General features: G+C 44.5%; 1 long non-coding RNA gene and 1 other non-coding gene across 2 annotated transcripts; both read right to left on the bottom strand.

Moving 5' to 3' along the window:
• Positions 1 to 1,777: 1,777 nt before the first annotated feature.
• Positions 1,778 to 3,273, bottom strand: LOC122106742. The gene is made up of 3 exons (XR_006147236.1): positions 3,181 to 3,273; positions 2,830 to 2,924; positions 1,778 to 2,270 (listed from the first exon to the last, which is right to left on the bottom strand). It is a non-coding gene; the product is annotated as an uncharacterized LOC122106742 (long non-coding RNA).
• LOC122106949 lies at positions 2,504 to 2,624 on the bottom strand. The gene has a single exon (XR_006147267.1). It is a non-coding gene; the product is annotated as a small nucleolar RNA SNORA26 (small nucleolar RNA).
• Positions 3,274 to 18,939: the final 15,666 nt, after the last annotated feature.

The following is an 18,939-nucleotide window of genomic DNA, read 5'->3' as shown; positions in this document are numbered from 1 at the left end:
GCTCTCATCTCAGCTTCTTGGAAGGCATGGGCAGAAGCAGCAGAGACCAGCTGGGCAGATCTCACCAGCGAGCCAGGTGTATGGGGTGTCTAACTCCAACTCTGGTAGGGGTTTGAGAATGGCCCCAGGCAAAGACTCAAGATCAACCTGAGGGGCTGGGAAGGTGGCTCAGTGGTAGAGCGCTTGCCTTGCATGCCTGAGGCCCTGGGTTCGATTCCTCAGCACCACATAAGCAAAAAAGAAAGCCAGAAGTGGAGCTGTGGCTCAAGTGGAAGAACGCTAGCCTTGAGCTGAAGAACAGCGCCCAGGCGCAGAGTTCAGGCCCCACGACCGGAGCCAAAAAAAAAAAAAAAAGATCAACCTGAAAACTAACCAAAGCAAAAGGGCTGGAACCCCAGTACTGGAGCCAAGGGCATGTCTAAACTATGCTACATGAGACTTCTGTATGCAATGTCCTTATTGTAGTGTTAGTTGTTCCTTGCCCATCTCCTTACCCGTTTTTAAGGCAGCCTGATAGCGGGTGCTGAGAAGACTTATGTAACTGTGACCACTCTGTACATCACCTTTACAACAACAAAAAAATTATAGAGGTGATGTTCAGAGGGATTACAATTACGTCAGGTAATGGGCATATTTCCTTTTTCTTCTGTGCCCCCAATCTGTCAATGGACAGTGAGCTCCACAGCTGCACTTTTTCATCTTTCCCAGTTCTGTACCCTCCTGAAGTTATAGAATCAAGGAAAAAACACCCAGAAAGAAAAATAAGCCTTTTATTCACACAACTTGAAGTTTGTTTCAGTATGTACATCACTTTATGTAAATATGAAGAGGCACTTAGGCATTGTGCCTTTCTCTGTATCCTTTTAGTCTCACTGTTATCTATAATTCTATATAGTTCATATCCCTGTGCATTCTATATCTAATTTCTACATGTCAGAGGAAACATACCATCTTTTTCAGAATATAAACACTCCTTAGGATATAAACCTAGTGAGACAACTTATTTATGGACAAATGGTAGTACTTTAGTTCTTGGTCAAGCTGTATGGCCTAGAGAGCAGCGTACATTATTTTTAAAGTGGTACCTTAAACTATATAAATAAAAAATTTTAAGAATAAAAAAAAAATTGACTCAAAGGGCTCTTGTTTTTGCATTTTAGGTCTTAAATCTAAAAACTTCAACTGCCTTATTTCTCCCACCCCACCACATTAAGTGTGGGAAGCATTGCTACAATAAATTGCCACTTGAAATAGAAATGTTTTGGTTTACTGGCTCTCATGAAGTGCATAGTCCCTTAGGAAACACAAACTACTGTGTCCAGTTTGTCTTCACATGGCTGTTTCCTGTGTGAAATCTACTTCTCTTTGAGGGAACCTTAGGTCTCACTTAAAATTCTCCCTGGAGGGGCTGGGAAGGTAGCTCAGTGGTAGAGCGCTTGCCTCGAATGAGACCCTGGATTGATTCCTCAGTACAAAATAAACCAAAAAAAGCTGAAGTGGGCACTGTGGCTCAAGTAGTGGTTACCTATTTGTTTCCTTTATACCTGATTTCACTACTTACACACTGAACTCAGGGCCCTTGCTTGCCAAGAGCTCTAGCTAAAAACTAGACTCAATTAAAAACCACAAAGAGCTTAGATTCTTTTTTTGTCAGTCTCGGGGCTTTTACTCTGGGCGCTGTCCCTGAGCTCTTCAGCTCTAGGTTAGCACTTGAGCCACAGCAGCACTTGGGGTTGTGGTTTTCTGAGTCTCACAAACTTTCCTGCCCGGGCTGGCTTTGAACCACAATCCTGTTCTCAGGCCCGAGTAGCTAGGATCACAGGCATGAGCCACTGGTGCCTGGCCAGAGCTTTGATTCTTAACAGCTCTTCCTTGCCAATCAAAAGTAGACTAACCTGTTTAGTTCTTGCTGTTTTATCAGGATATGGAATCTTAAGGGATTCCATTAATCACATAGCAACCAAGTTGGATAAATATAAGGCCCTAAACCACTGCACATTCTGTAATGAGATCATTGTACCTACCTGAAGAACTGAGTTAAATAAATAAAAGGAGTACTTGGAGCAAATGCCATGTGTCCCTGCCACCATCAGCATTGTCCTGAACAGTACATGGACGCTGAACATGGTCCTGGCAGTACATTGTCCTGAACAGTACATGTCTAGTATACCACCTTATTTGCTGCATGTTCTTATTGTAATGGTATGTGTAATCCAGTTGGAACCGTAGGAATCCCAGCATCTTAGCATTCTGTGGCTTGTGTTTTCAACCTACGAATGAAAATTATTTTAAGCATTAAAAACGCAGAGCTATGTTTTCAGTTGCTGTTCATGCTTTACCGCTAAGGCCTTATTATGTACGTGTGTTCTAGATTTTCCTCCAAATACCCTAAACGTCTACATTTCCCTGCTTCAAAACACGAAAGTCTACAAAGCAAAAGCTTCAATGTATCCCCTTCTTTATAAACAGTAGAAATATGTTGCAACTGTGGTTTTCTTGATTCAGTTGTAACTCCAGACAGGATCCAAAGAGGAGTTTTACTGCCTCATCTCTGGGTTTTATGGAGATTTCATTTACCCTTCTGTGTTAGCCTCTTAAGACACGGGTCAACCTTAAAAGGGCACAGGAAAGGGCGGCTTGAGAAGTTTTGTGCTTTCTAGACAGACCTCGCGAATCTCAGCCGTTTTAACAAGCCGGGCAATCCTTTGAATCGATCACTGCGAGCCAGCAGCAGACACCGCTCCCCGCCCCCCACCCCCGGCCTTGCCTGCCCGGGGCCACATGCTCCCGGCCTGGCTTTGTCATTTCCCTCAAAGGCAAGGGACGTACCTGCAGTCGGAATCAGGCAGCTGCATCTTTAGGAGGCTAGAGACCGACTCCAGGGGTGCAAGGTCCGCCGGGGTTGGGGTTCTGGAGGGCCGGCCCTGGGGAGGTAAAGCGCAGACTTGTTACCGGGGACCACCCGGGGCCCTGGGCGCGGTGCTGTCTCCCCAGCTCCAGACCTGGAACCAGCCAGGGCGCTGGGCGCGGCGTGTGTCTCGCGCAGCCCCGGGCCGGGCACGGCCGCCCGACCCCCGGGCCGCCGAGAACTGCTCTACCCCTCCGTTCTGGCCGCCAGGAGCAGCGGAGCTCCAGGCGGGCAAAGCTCGAGGGGACGCGGGGCGAATCCAGGCCTCTTACCCCAGCCTCCCAGGAAGCCATCCCCGCAGATCAGACCTTGCGATCGCACACGACAGAAGCGCAGGGCTAAAAGGCCGGTGGCCTGAGCGCGGCGCAGAGACTAGGACAGCCGGGTGGGGCAGGGATGAACCCCAGAGCGCCGGACAGCCAATCACCGGACAGCTCGGCAAGGGGCGGGATGAGAGGGAGGACCGCGGGGAGAGCAGCCAATCCTCGGTAAGACTCGGCTTGGGCGGAGTCAGGAAGAGACCACTGACCGACAGCCAATCGTCAGGAAATCTCAGGGGGACCGATCAGGCCATTGGCTGCGGGCTGACTCTGGTCCTGCTGTGGCTTGGCTGTGGCGGGACAGGGTTTGATTCAGGGCACTACATCCTACTTGGAACCAGGAACCCACTGGTGGATCTGGCTCTCTCTGGCCTGCCTGCCGTGTCTCTCTGTCTGTCTGTCCTGTCTGTCTGTCTGTCCTGTCTTGTCTGTCTCTCTCTCTCTCGTTTTTTTTTTTGTTTTTTGCCAATCCTGGCGCTTGAACTCAGGGCCTGGGCACTGTCCCTGAGCTGCTTTTGCTCAAGGCCAGCACTCTACCACTTGAGTCATAGTACCACTTCCAGCTTTTTCTGTTGATTGGTACTGAGGAATGGAGCCCAGGGCTTCATACATGCTAGGCAAGCACACTAAGCCACATTCCCAATCCTCAGAGACCCCTGTGGTTACACTGGGCTGGACTACATCTCTTAGATTCCCTTCTCTAAAACTCGTTCCGTGTGCGTTCGGCACTTAGATCATGCCTTCTTGTCCAAGAAGCACACCACCGTGGCCTTTTCTAAGCTCGGATGGGCCAGCCTCCTTCAGCATGTGCCCTGTTCATTCATTTACAGTGCTCAACCAATACAGTGTATTAACCGAGAGGATGTGAGCCGGGGAGGGTGAGGTAGGCAGTTTGCCAAAAGTGACCGGCTCAAACTTGGCAGCCATATGCCTGCCCAAGTGGAGTGAGTGCTTACTATCTGTTAACAAAATGAATCCTCAAAATCTTCTAGCATCCCCCAAATCGTAGGTAGAAAACAAAGTGGGCACGTTAGCCAAGATTATAGAGTAAATGTGGTCCTGGGATGTACACCCAAGCCCATCGAAAGCATAGGCCCTCACCATCCTGCATTACCTTTCCCCTGGTGTAGGGATTGCAGCAGGGAGACCATCCAATAAATAGATTTGATTGTTGGAAATGGGTGCCTGGGTAAGATGGAAGATCTGCAGCTCGCTCAGAGCTCCAACAGGGAACGGTTACGGTGCACACCACCACCTGCCCCTTAACCCACCTTTACCGGGAGCAAGGCAATAAGGGAGACAGGTCCGGAAATGGAGATTCCGAGTACCAGGGGACCTGTAGCCTTCCGCCAGCTTCAGATCCCAGGTTTCCATTCACCAAGGTTTTTATTGCTTTCTTCTAGGAAAGTTTGTGCAGAAAGTAAGGTACAAACAGGGACTTGTGACAATACTTTGTGCTAGACCACTTCCTTATCTTGAGAATGGGAGCCAGTAAATAGCTTACAATTTACATAAAACTTAGTCTACCCACAAGCTCCCAAGAAGTTTAGAGTGGAATTAGTCCACACCCAGGATAGAAATCTGAATTCCTGTGAAGCCAGGCCTGATTGACCTTTCCAGGAAACTCTCAGTGCTCTGAGAGTGTTTTGGGAGAAGGTCTTCCAAACTCCCGGTCCTTTCGGATCTCACAGCTCTGCTTTTTGGGCTCTCACACAGGAAAATGCTTGACTGGCTAAAGTGTGATGGAACTTGAGGACTGAGGATCTTTGTGGCCTGATGTAAAGATAGATTGAAGCCAGAGCATGCAGGATGTATGTGTTTTTGAGCTGGGAAATGACAGAATCTTATTGATGTAAGGAATCATTTAACCCTTTAATATTAAGAAGAAATTGAAGAAACTTTAGAAATAGAAACTGTGACAGACAGCTCTTTGCAAACATTCATAGGATTTGGTTGAAATGGCAGAGGGAATGTGAATTTAGTGAATTTACTGTCCCTTTAACCTTTCTTCTTCTTCCTCTTCTTTTTTTTGCCAGTCTTGGGGCTTGAACTTAGCGCCTGGGCACTGTCCCTGAACTTCTTTTGTGCTCAAGGCTAGCACTCTACCATTCGAGTCACAGCGCTACTTCTGACTTTTTCTGTTTATGTGGTACTGAGGAATGGAACCCAGTGCTTCATGCATGCTAGGCAAGCACTCTACCACTGAGCCATATTCCTAACCTCCCTTTAACCTTTCTATCTCGAACTTGGCTCTAATCTGAATCTGTTCTCCCTATTGTCCCTTTTGATAATGTCTAGATATTACCCTTAACTCTGTGTTAGTAAATGTGGCCAAGCTACAAAGGAAGACTCTTAGAAGAGGTAAGTGTTTCTCTTTGGTAAGCAAGGTAACTTAATCCAATAATTCAGTGGCAACCTGGTGGGATATGGGGACAATTGTGAAAAATATTTCTGGTTGTTTTGTGTGTGTGTGGGGGGGGTCCGGTCATGGGGCATGAACTCTGGGCCTGGGCTCTGTCCCTCAGCTCTTCAACTCAAGGCTAGTGCTCTACCTCTGAGCCACCTTCCCAGCCCCATGAAAAATATTTCTATCCCAAAATTAGGTGACAAAAATGGAAAGAGATTTGGTTCAGTGGTATAGTGCTTGCCTTGCGTGCATGAGGCCCTGGGTTTGATTCCTCCACACCACATAAAACAGAAAAAAGCCAGAAGTGACGCTGTGGTTCAGTGGTAGAGCACTAACTAGCCTTGAGCTGAAGAGCTGAGGGACAGTGCCCAGGCCCAGAGTTCAGGCCCCACGACTGACCAAAAAATAAGTAAATAAATAAATAAAATATTTAATGTGAATTTAAGAGCAATCTAAAATGTTCACCCCTCTGGTCAAATCCTTAATTCAATAGAGATAACAAATACAGTTCATTTGAAATGTCAAAACCATTCCTTTGACTTAAAGGAAAATGTGTGACTAACATTGTGTGTGTGTGTGTGTGTGTGTGTGTGTGTGAATGTGTGTGTGTGTGTGTGTGTGTGTGTGTGACTGTGTGTGTGTGTGTATGTGTGTGTGTGTGTGTGTGTGTGTGTGTGTGAGTGTGTGTGTGTATCTCCTCTACTCTCATCTCAGCCTGATTCATTCTACCCAGAAGTCATTGCCATCCCTATTTTCCTGAAACTGCATCCTAAGGTCATCACTGGCTTCATAATGAGCAAATCCAATGACCCTAATTTATATAGCTTCTCTGATATTTAACACATTTTTTTGACTCCCTTTTGTTAGGTTTTTAAAAAGAGGTAGCCGAGTAAGAACAGAACCAGCACGCACGTGGTATTCAGGTAAGGGGTAGGTTTATTCAGTAGACCTGCTGGGACCAGGCAAGGTTGGCACTCCACGTGGCTGGGAAAGGCCTGGGAAAGAGAGAGAGCTGGGAAAGAGAGGAAAGAGCTAGAAAAGAGCAGAGAGAGGGGTAAGAACAGTAGCACTCACGTGGTATTCAGGTAAGGGGTAGGTTTATTCAGTAGACCTGCTGGGACCAAGCAAGGGTGGCACTCCACGTAGATGGGAAAGGCCTGGGAAAGAGAGAGAGCTGGGAAAGAGGAAAGAGAGAGGGAGCAGAGAGAGCTAGAAAAGAGCAGCAAGAGAGACAGAGAGGAACAGAGAGAGAAAGAGGAATAAAACAGAGAGAGAGAGCTAGGTAGCAGAGAGAGCTAGAAAGGAACAGAAAGAGAGCTAGAATAGAACAGAGAGAGAGGTAAGAACAGAGAGAGAGAGAGCTAGAATAGAACAGAGAGAGAGAGCCTGAGCCTGTGCTAGGCCTTATCTAGGGTATGGGCGGGGAAAGGTGTGGCCACATCAAATTCAGATGTGACCTCAGCAGATGCAGATGTGACCTCTTCCAGGTGTCTCAGTTGCCTAGGTAACGCAGGTACTGGGTGGAGACTTTGCTGCAAGGAGGGTGGAGTCTGCTTGCCATCCAGGAGCGGACCTTATACCTTTTTAGCTCTTCCTTGCCCCTGAGTATCTGAGTCTCTGCCCTTCCCTAGTTTTTCCTTCAACACTTTCTTTCTTATACCCTTTGTACACTTTCCTCACACTTGTTAAGTGCTGGTTCTGGCTATATTTTTCCTTAATTCTTTGGTATATTCTGACCAACTTCTCTGGTATGGCAATATCAAAAGTCATTTACTGTAACTAGACACATTACCTCTAATTCTTTAAACAATTGTTCAAAGGAGATATGTAATTTGGGCCAGGGATGAATTTTAACAACATGGAATGCACATTTAAGAGTCATTCATAGGGCTGGGAAGATGGCTCAGTGGTAGAGCGCTTGCCTTGCATGCCTCTGAGGCCCTGGGTTCGATTCTTCAGCACCACATAAGCAAAAAGAAAAAAGCCGGAAGTGGCGCTGTGGCTCAAATGGTAGAGCATTAGCCTTGAGCTGAAGAGCTGAGGGACAGCGTCCAGGCCCAGAGTTCAGGCCCCACGACCGGACTCAAAAAATAAAAAATAAAAATAAGAGTCATTCATAGTAATAAACCCTTTATATAAAAATACTACTATCATCATTTTATTTTTTATTTTTTATTTTTTGGTCAGTAGTGGTGCTTGAACTCTGGGCTTGGGCACTGTCCCTCAGCTCTGCAGCTCAAGGCGAGCGCTCTACCGCTTGAGCCACAGGGCCACTTCCAGTTATCTAGTGGTTTTATTGTAGATAAAAGTCTCACAGACTTTCCTGCCCGGGCTGGCTTTGAACTGTGATCCTCAGATCTCAGCCTCTTGAGTAGCTAGGATTACAGGCGTGAGCCACCAGCCCCCAGCCTATCATCATTTTAGAATTATAAACTGAGGCAAGGAGACCTAAGTAGAGCGCCTAGACCATATGCCTCATGGCAGAGCTGAAATTTTCATTCTGGGTCTCAGCCTTCCTACCTCCCACAACCCCATCCATGCCATTCCCTCTAGCTTCTTTTTTTTTTTTTTTTGGGTCCGGTCGTGGGGCCTGAACTCTGGGCCTGGGCACTGTCCCTCAGCTCTTCAGTTCAAGGCTAGCGCTCTACCATTTGAGCCACAGCGTCACTTCCGGCTTTTTTCTCTTTGCTTATGTGGTGCTGAGGAATCGAACCCAGGGCCGCCTGCATGCAAGGCAAGCGCTCTACCACTGAGCCACCTTCCCAGCACCCCCCCCCCCCCCCAGCTTCTGACAAGAGCTTGAACTGTGTACTCATAAGGAATTCCAGAGAAAAAAGTTACAAAATCATCTTGGCTCCAATAGTTGAGTCTCTTCTTTTAACCTCACACCTCCCTTTTGTGTCATGAGTTTTCTTTGTTCTTTTTCTTTTCTTTCTCTCTTATCTTTTTGTTTTGTTTTGTTTCATGACAGTACTGACTGAAGCTTAACTTCAGGGCTTGGGCACTGTCCCTTAATTTTTTCTGCCCAAGTCTGGTACTGTACCACTTGAGCCACAGCTTCCCTTCTTGATATTTTTTTTTTCTTGGTTGGTTAAATGGAGGTAAGAGTCTCATGGACTTTTATGTGCAGGCTGGCTTCCAAAAAGAATCCTTAGCTCTTTGCCTCCTAAGTAGCTAGGATTATAGATGTGAGCCTTGCTTGATCTTTTTGTTGTTGTTGTTGTTTTGTTTGCTTGTTTGTTTTTTGGTCAGTCGTGGGGCCTGAACTCTGGGCCTGGGCATTGTCCCTCAGCTCTTCAGCTCAAGGCTAGCGCTCTACCACATGAGCCACAGCACCATTTCTGGCTTTTTCTGCTTATGAGAGAGACAGAGATGTCCCGAGGCTTGAATTCAGGGCCTGGACACTGTCCCTGAGATTTTATTTATTTTATTATTATTATTTTTTTTTTTTTTTGGTCAGTCATGTGGGGCCTAAACTCTGGACCTGGGCATTTTCCCTGAGTTTTTTGCTCAAGACTAGTGCTCTACCAACTGAGTCATGCCTCTAACTCCCAGAATCTTTTTAATTTGTGCCATTTTATTAAAAGAATGATTTTAAAATTAATGCTGGGGTTGCGAATGTGGCTTAGTGTAGAGTGCTTGCTTAGCATGCAGGAAGCCCTGGGTTTGATTCCTTAGTACCACATACATAAATAATGTTGGAAGTGGTGTTTGGCTCAAGTGGTAGAATGCTACTTTGAGCAAAAGAAGCTCAGGGACAGTGCCCAGGCCCTGAGTTCAAGCCCCAGGACTGGCAAAAAAAATAACACAACATACCATAAAATAAATTCTGGAGATAAGAGTCATGAAATGCTGGCATAAGCCTTCTGAGATAGTGTTTCTGAAAGTACAAGTGTACAAGTGAAAACCCAGCATATCAGAAGCTCCTGGTGTCACTGGTTGATGTGTCAGTTACAGTCCCCTAGGGTGAGAGATGAGTCTTTTGGAACATGTCCTTGGAGTCTGAATTGCTGTCACTCTCTTCTAGAGATTTCTAAAATGGTTGTGATGGTACACACCTAAAAATCCCAGCTACTTAGGAGGTAGCCTCGGCAAAGGGAATGGCAAGACACTATCTCAAAAATAAACTAAAAAAGAAAACAAAATGGCTAGAGGTATAATTTAGATTGCTGGCCTAGCATACATAGGACCTTGGGTTTAACCCTCAGCAAGAGATAGTTGGCAGATAGATAGATAGCTAGATAGATAGCTAGATCAATCTATGAAATGTATAGCCCCTTGAGGCAACCCCATCAGAGATTGGGAATAAAGGATTAATGGGGCTGGGAAGGTAGCTCAGTGGTAGAGTGCTTGCCTTGCATGCATGAGGCCCTGGGTTCGATTCCTCAGCACCACATAAGCAGAAAAAGCCGGAAGTGGCGCTGTGGCTCAAGTGGTAGAGCACTGGCTGAAGAGTTGAGGGACAGCGCCCAAGCCCAGAGTTCAGGCCCATGACCGACAAAAAAAAAAGGACTAATGGTTACACATTGACTAGTTATTCTAAAATAAGCTCAGAATATCAACCAGAGAATTCAGGGTGGACAGCCTGATTCTTTTCAGGAGGACTGGTGTAATGACCTCAGAGTGGAGAAAATCCACAGAGGCACAGGCAAAGGTGACAAGGAGTTTTGGCTGGCTGTGGCTCCTCATCCCAGGAAGACCAAGAGGAGCCCTGACCTCCAATGGGGCAGAGTTTATATAGATCAGAACCACACGCAGGTGGCAGTTTACAGATGCTCGGGATTCTTTTCAGCTGTGGTCAGGACCAGGCAGACAACATTCTGGAGGCCAGAGATTCAGGATTAGAAGTGGGAGTTATCAAGGAATGAAAAAAGCTGGGTTACTACACTGGCAATGCTGGACTCCTTGGAGGGCTGGACTCTTTTTTTCTGTTTGTTTGTTTTCTTGGAAGTACTGGGGTTTGAACCCAGGGTCTTGTGCTAGCTAGGCAGCCATACTCCCAGTCCAGTTTTTGCTTTATTTCTCAGGTAGGGCCTCATGTTGTTGCATGAGTTGATGTTGGGACTGTGATCCCTCTACCTATCCTGCCTGCTTAGCTATGATGGCAGGCGTAGGTCACCATGTCTACCTTTGTTTGGTTGAGATGTGGTCTTTTTGCCCTGGCTAGTCTTGAACTACAATCCTCCCACTCTGTGCCTCCTGAGTAGGTGAGATTGCAAACAGGAGCCACATGACAGGCCTCAAGATTGAGTCTTGATGGACATGAGTGAGTTCTTACTACCTGCTATTTCTGGAACTCTTGGGTACTTTTACTACCACATTAGATCCTCTGCAATGTATTTCTCTATGGCAGCGAACTAATTTCCCCTGTGTATTGTCAGGGACACAGTGTTGCTGTGTCCACAGCTTTATGTTCTGCAAGCTGCAGTCCCCTGGGCCCTGGAGCCCTCATGGCATGGTTTGTGTCATCTCATCAGGTAACACAGTACCTCTTCCATCAGGACATGACAGCCATTCTTGAAATATCAATTAGTACTGTTCTCATCTGCTCTGTTTTGGACTTGCTCGTCTCTCCTATGGACAATGCTTTCCACATTTTATTAAAGTCCCCTAATGCTTGACATTTTCAACAAAACATTTGTTTAGTTGGTTTTCCATAAAAGTGATAATCCATTTTTATAATTTGCCTTAGTTATTGAATTTTAAATAGCATTGTTGAATGCACTGACTCACGGGGAGGGGGGGAGAATATAAATGCTTTGAAAAAAGATTCAAACTTGCAGATCTCCTTGTCAATTGAATTTCATACAAATTAGAGAAAGCTAAACTACAGCTCTCAGCATTTTTCTGCCCATGTGTTTGGGAAGAGGGACTGGGAATCAAGTTTGTGGATGCATAATAGAAGTCCCAGAACTCTGGATGAATCAGACTCATCATGTGTCAGCAAAGTTTGGTATCAATATCAGCTTGTAAAAAGGGCATGGCAATGACAGGATTGGGCAACCCAGCAGGGCCTTGCAGGAGCCACAATTCCATGAAGCTTGTTGTAAAATTATTCAAGTTGCTGCCAATGCCTCCAGGCAGGAGCCTGGCCTTAGAACTATTGGATTAGGACAGAAATGGAATTTTGAATGCCTATAAGGGCAAGGTAGATAGTATAAAAGAGTGAAGAGCCTACCCAGGTGCCAGTGGTTAATGCCCGTAATCTAACAACTCTGGAGCCTTAAGATCTGAGGATCACGGTTCAAAGCTGGCCCCGGCAGAAAAGCACTGTGAGTCTCATAACTCCAATTAACTGCTCAAAAACCAGAAGTAGAACTGTGGCTCAAGTGATAGAGCGCTAGCCCTGAGCACAAACAGGCTCAAGGATAGTGCCCAGGGCCTTAGTTCAAGCCCTACAACTGACAAGAGAAAAAAAAAAAGAGTGAAGAGCCTGGTCAAAGGGCTATGATGAGTTAAGGAGATATGTCCTCACAGAAGGAGGCCACCCAGTAGCTATTTTTGGCCCCTACCAGGAATGCCCACCCTGAATGTTTAAAGCTTTTGGTTCAAAAGCAGCTGACAATCTGAATCTCTCTCTCTCTCTCTCTCTCTCTCTCTCTCTCTCTGTGTGTGTGTGTGTGTGTGTGTGTGTGTGTGTGTTTGTGTATGCCAGTACTAGGGCTTGAACTCATGGCCCTAGGCTTTATCCCTTAGTTTTTGTGCTCAAGGCTAGTGGTCTATTACTTAGTCAATGACTCTACTTCCAGCTTTTTGTGGTTAATTGGAGATAGAAGTCTCATGGACTTTCCTATCTGGGCTGGCTTCAAATTGCAATTTTCAGGTCTCAGCCTCTTCAGTAGCTAGAATTAAAAGCATGAGCCACTAGTGTCCATCTGATAAGCAGAATTTTTATGTGAACTTGGTGAACTCATTAGATTTCATATGTTGGCATTAATTCCAATGGAATTAAACACAGTGACAGTGAAACTAGAACATCTATGTGCCACCATTCTGGAGCTTTGATTTAGGAGATATAAACACTTTAAATGAATACCCTAATGAAATAGAAGAAAACTTATGTTTCTCAAATCAAGATGAGAGACCAGCAAATGTCAATCTGTAGCTGGTCTACCACAGCTGTAAGCAGAGACTCAAACCATAAAACTTATAGGGACAAATGAGCTTTATTCTGGTTGGTAGCCAGAGGCCAGACTTCTGTAGTGGTGAGCCATTTGTCTTGTAGCAGCTTGGGGTGAATGTACATGGATCAGTGCAGTGCCATAAGTCAAAGTCCATGCACTATGGATTGTGAGCCAGTGGTGACATCTTCCCACAAGAAAGCTATTCTTTTACAGAGTAAGGTCCCACTGGAGTCCTTAGAGAAAAGGAGAGCAGGGAAATTACATAGTTTGCTTTCTATAACTCCAAGCCCTAACTTGCTGGCAGAGAAAGTAGTGGGAGTTTAGACAGACGGCTTTTGTCTCTCTGAAGAGTGATAGTCATAGATCATGTTCTGTTAGGATTGGATTTCAGTGTAAAATCAGCTCCTAATTAGTTAGAGAAGGTCTGGCTATATTACTATAACATATGGACATACCGATCTTCTTCATGGTTAGCTCAGTGCACTTAAAAAATTATTTTGAACCTTGGGAAATTGAATTGAATTTAGGTTGAAATTTTAGACTTAAGAATGTAAAAAAAAAATCTAGGAAGGCTATAAAAGGCTATGTGTATATGGACCAAACTTGTAGTTCTGCTGTCTGTGTTATTGAATCTGTCTTGGCTCTAAATTGGTTGAATTTGATGAAAATAACTATAATATCCCATCATTCTAGTTTACATTAATTTTTTTTTGTCAGTTGTAGGACTTGAACTAAGGACCTGGGTGCTGTCCCTGAGCCTCTTCATACTCAAGGCTGATGCTCTACCACTTGAGCCGCAGCACCACTTCCATTTTATTTTTTAATTTTTAATTTTATTATAAAGATGCTATACAGAGGGGTTACAGTTACATGAGTAAGGCAATAAGTACATTTCTTGTTGCATTGTTACCCCCTCCTTTGTTTTTCTCCTACTATCCCTTCCCTCTACCACCTCCCCCAACTCCTCTCCCCCACCCCCGAAGTTGTAAAGTTCATTTCCAACATAGTGTCTTGTGAGTCTCATTGTTGCAATGGGTCATCCTGTGTCCTTATTTCAGCATTTTTTTATTCTTCCACTCCCCAAATTAGATAAATGTATATACAAGATGCAGGGTACCAAAGTCAAATTCAGTGACAAGGGATATACCATAAGAGTAAAATCACATATTACATTAAAAACAACAACAACAAAGAAAAACCTCTTGTGTCCATATCTTAGGATTCATTTTGCTTAGCATTAACTTTTTTTTTTTTTTTTGTCGATTGTGGGGCCTGAACTCTGGGCCTGGGCGCTGTCCCTCAGCTCTTCAGCTCAAGGCTAGCGCTCTACCACTTGAGCCACAGCACCGCTTCTGGTCTTTTCTGTGTATGTGGTGTTGAGGAATCAAACCTAGGCTTCATGCATGCAAGGCAAGTGCTCTACCATTGAGCCACCTTCGTAGCCCCTAGCATCATCTTTTTTTTTTTTTTTTAGTTGTGAAAATATCATACAGAGGGGTTACAATTACATGGGCAAGATAATCAGTACATTTCTTATCAAGCATTGTTGCTTCCTCTTTTGTTTCTCCTTCCCATTCCTTCCCATACACTCCCCCACCCGATCCTCCCTCCCCCCTCACCAAAGTTGTAAAGTTCATTTTTCGACATAATGACTTGTACATCTTATTGTTGTAATGGGTCCACCTGTATCCCTATTTAAACAATTTGTTTTTTCCCTTCCTCTCCACAAATTATACCAACATCAAATATAGTGAAAGCAGGGGTTATACCGTGGGGGAGGGACATACAAAGCAACAAAGAAATCATCTTATAAATATGTTAGAAACAATCGAATGAAAGAAAAAAACATTTGAATACTTATCTTGGGGTTCATTTCCCTAACATCAACTTATCTATTTTGCTTGACTCAGACATACACTGGTTATTGCAAATAAGGGAAACCATGGGACCTCTGTTTCTTTGGGCCTGGCTTATTTCACTTAATATGATTTTTTCCAAGTCTTTCCATTTCCTAACAAATGGGGCAATGCCATTCTTTCTGATGGAGGCATAGAATTCCATTGTGTATATATACCACATTTTCTTGATCCATCATCTACTGAGGGGCATCTGGGTTGGTTCCATATCTTAGCTATGGTAAATAATGCTGCAATAAACATAGTTGTGCTAGCATCATCTTATATGATCATATGTACATAGCTTTTGAGCTTTTCTGCTCATTTGATAAGATTATCCTAAGGGTATATAAATTATTGCATTATAAGGGAAACCATGGGACCTATATTTCTTTGGGTCTGGCTTACTCAATACGATTTTTTTCCAAGTCTTTCCTAACAGATGGGGTGGTGTCATTCTTTCTGATGGAAACATAGAATTCCACTAAATATATATACCACATTTTCTTGACCCATTCATCTACTGAGGGGCATCTGAGTTGGTTCCATTATCTTAGCTATGGTGAATAATGTGGCATTTAACATAGCTGTGCTAGTAGCTTTAGTATGGCCTTGTTTGTGATCATTTGGGTAAATGCCCAGAAGTAGGATTGCTGGGTCATAGAGGAGCTCAATGTGTAGTCTTTTGAGGAACCTCCATACTGCTTTCCAGAGTGGCCGAACAAGTTTACACTACCACTAACAGTGCAGGAGGGTTCCCTTTTGGCCACATCCCCTCCAGCATCTGTTGTGACTAGATTTATTGATTATAACCATTTTAACTGGGGTGAGGTGGAATCTCAGTGTTGTTTTGATTTACATTTCCTTTTTTTTGGAGGGGGGGATCCGGTCGTGGGGCCTGAACTCTGGGCCTGGGTGCTGTCCCTCAGCTCTTCAGCTCAAGGCTAGTGCTCTACCACTTGAGCCACAGTGCCACTTCCGGCTTTTTTCTTTTTGCTTATGTGGTACTGAGGAATTGAACCCAGGGCCTCATGCATTCAAAGCAAGCGCTCTACCACTGAGCCACCTTCCCAGCCCCTGACTTACATTTCTTTTTTTTTTTTTTTATTGTTTTTTTTTTTTATTGTAAAGATACTATACAGAGGGTTACAGTTACATGAGTGAGGTAATGAGTACACTTCCTCTTGAACATTGTTACCCCCTCCATTGTTTTCCCCCTACCATCCCCTCCCTCCCTCCCTTCCCCGAGGTTCTTTTTTTTTTTATTGTGATTAAGTGATTACATAATTTCAAAGTCACAAGTTCATTCTAACTTTCCTGGAGCAAATTGTCTATCACAGTCTGTAATATATAACAGTGTTCACATGTTATATACCATATTTGTGATCAGCAGCATGGGGATATTTAGTAGTGGTTCAACCAGATGAGCGGGAGTTCTTTGTTTCTTAAGTCCTGTTAGTTTTGTCGTATCACCTAACATGACTTACATTTCTTTTATGGCCACCACTTCTATTTTTTGAGTGGTTAATTGGAGATAAGAGTCTCATTGGAACTTTTCTGCCTGGGCTAGCTTCAAACTGCAATCCTCAGATCTCAGCCTCCTGAGTAGCTGGTTTTACAGGTGTAAGCCACTGGTACCCATCTTACATTGATTTTTATGTATGTGTGCTGGACCTGGAGCTTGAACTCAGGCCTGGGCACTGTCACTGAGCTTTTATGGTCAAGGCTAGCATTTTACCAGTTGAGCCACAGCTCTACTTCCAGCTTTTTGGGTAGTTAGTTAGAAATAAGAGTCTCATGGACTTCCCTGCCCGGGTTGTTTTTGTTTTTGTTTTTGCTTTTGCTTTTGTTTTTGTTTGCCAGTCCTGGGGCTTGAACTCGGAGCCTGGGCACTGTCTCTGAGCTTGGTTTTTCTCAAGGCTAGCACTCTGCCACTTGAGCCACAGCACTACTTCTGGCTTTTTCTGTTTATGTGGTATGAACTGGTTGAGGAATTGAACCTAGGGCTTCATGCATGCTAGGCAAGCACTCTACCACTAAGCTACCTTCCCAAACCCCATTATTTTTCAGATCTCAGCCTCCTGAGTAGCTACAATTGTAGGCATTAGTCACCAGTGCCTGGCTACATTGGTTTTTACTGGCTATTTCTCTGTAATTGCTTATAGTTTCTGAGTATTTACTTGTCTATCTTGTATTTTATTATTGTTTTGTTTGTTTATTTTATTTTTTGGTGCTGATACTGACTTGAACTCAGGGACTCATACATTTACTTGGCCTTTTTTATTTAAGGTTGGCAGTCTACCACTTGAGGTATCTATTCTAGGCTTTTTGCTGGTTAATCAGAGATAACAGTCTCATGGTGTTTCCTGCAGGTTAAACCCAAGACTCTCACAAGATAGGCAAATGCTTTACCATATTCTTTTATTCAATAAGTCTGAATAGCAATAAGTGTAATGTGCCTAAAATGGAAACTTCTACACTGGTTTTTAATGGTTCCAATTGAACCAGAATTTTATCAAAAACAGCCTAAACCCTTTGTCATCATTTGAATCCATTCGTATTCTTGAGACTGTTAAGCCCACTCACCAAGTCCTAATAATTCTTAAAAATTTTTAGCTGGGGGTTAGGAATGTGGCTTAATTGCAGAGTGCTTTCCTAGCATGCATATAAACAGAAAAAGTCAGAAGTGCTGTGGCTCAAGTAGTAGAGTGCTAGCCTTGAGCAAAAGAAGCTCAGGGACAGTAACCAGGCCCTCAGTTCAAGTCCCAGGACTGGCAAAAAAAAAAAAAAAAATAGCCAGTGTGCCAGGAGTTTGAGATCTAAGGATCATGGTGCCAGCCCAGGCAGAATAATCTGTGAAATTATTTTGGTGGTGGTGGTGGTGGTTGTGGGGCTTGAACTCTGGGCTTGGGCGCTGTCCCTACACTCTTCAGCTCAAGGTGAGTGCTCTACCACTTGAGCCATAGCACTGCTTCAGTTTTCCTTTTTTTTTTTTGGTCCGGTCATGAAGCTTGAACTCTGGGCCTGGGCGCTGTCCCTCAGCTCTTCAGCTCAAGGCTAGCGCTCTACCACTTGAGCCACAGCGCTGCTTCCGGCTTTTTTCTTTATGTGGTGCTGAGGAATCGAACCCAGGGCCTCAGGCATGCAAGGCAAGCGCTGTACCACTGAGCCACCTTCCCAGCCCTACCACTTCAGTTTTCTGGTGGTTAATTGGTGGTAAGAGTCTCATGGACTTTCCTGCTTGGGCTGGCTTTGAACCACAATCTTCAGATCTCAGCCTCCTGAGAAGCTAGGGTCACAGGCGTGAGCCACCCGAGCCTGGCTAATCTGTGACATTCTTTATCTTCAATTAATTAGCAAAAAGCTGGAAGTGAAGGTGTGGCTCATGTGGTAGAGAGACAGAATAAAAAAGCCAAGTCAAGCCCCAGTATCAGCATCAAAATGAATGAATGAATGAATGTTTTACCAAATGCATGCATCATTTGCCCATCAGTTCTTCATGGCCTACTTCTGTCTAGCCACAAATGCTAGTTGGTGACTAGCATTTGTATGGTGCTTTACAGGGCATGGAACACCTCAGCCATCAGCAGGATAATGAAGACTGTAAGGCCGTCAAAGTAAAGACTTCAATGTGCCTGCCTGACTATTTTCTGAGAAGAAATGGAAAAGTGGAAACCTGACCTGATTTGGGACAAAATAGCACAGTGAGAAGATTCTGCATAGTCCTACCCTGTTTTCGGTGGGCCACATGATTTACAGCTTCCCCAAAGAACAGGACCAAAGAGGAGAAAGGTAAATGCTGTGTGGCTGAGGGAAGAAGGCCTCAAGTGCATCTTCTGTGTCTTTGCCTCTTACCAGCTGCTGCTGGCAGGGGGTTGTTGAGATGAAAATACTCCACATAGGCTGGGAGGATATGGCCGGATAGCCTACCTAGAAGAAATAACTTACTCTTTACTGAAAGTTGTGTTTGTGGACCATATGTATGTGTAAGTGCCCCTGTACTAAATCTGACCCAACTATTCTAACGTTCTGCTAACTCGAATGTTTCTATCAGACTCTCAATCAACAAAGGCATTTATTGAGCACCTTCTATGTGCCTATCATTCTGAAGGACCTAGAAGCAAGCAGAGCAGTCAAATCCCCTTAAGGTAATGGTCAATGTAATCCTGCCTGCTTACCGCCTTATGTAGTTTCCTCAGAAAAGGGAAAGACTTGACCCTCTCCACTTCTAGCATTTTCTTAAAACTTTCCCGTCAAGTCTTACAATTCACTCCCCATTTTGTTT

The sequence above is a fragment of the Dipodomys spectabilis genome, unplaced genomic scaffold (genome assembly GCF_019054845.1).
Source record: "Dipodomys spectabilis isolate Male_0828 unplaced genomic scaffold, ASM1905484v1 ptg000043l, whole genome shotgun sequence".
Taxonomy (NCBI): Eukaryota; Metazoa; Chordata; class Mammalia; order Rodentia; family Heteromyidae; genus Dipodomys; species Dipodomys spectabilis.
Note: the sequence above shows the minus strand (reverse complement) of the source record. Positions and strands in the feature narration are given on the sequence as shown.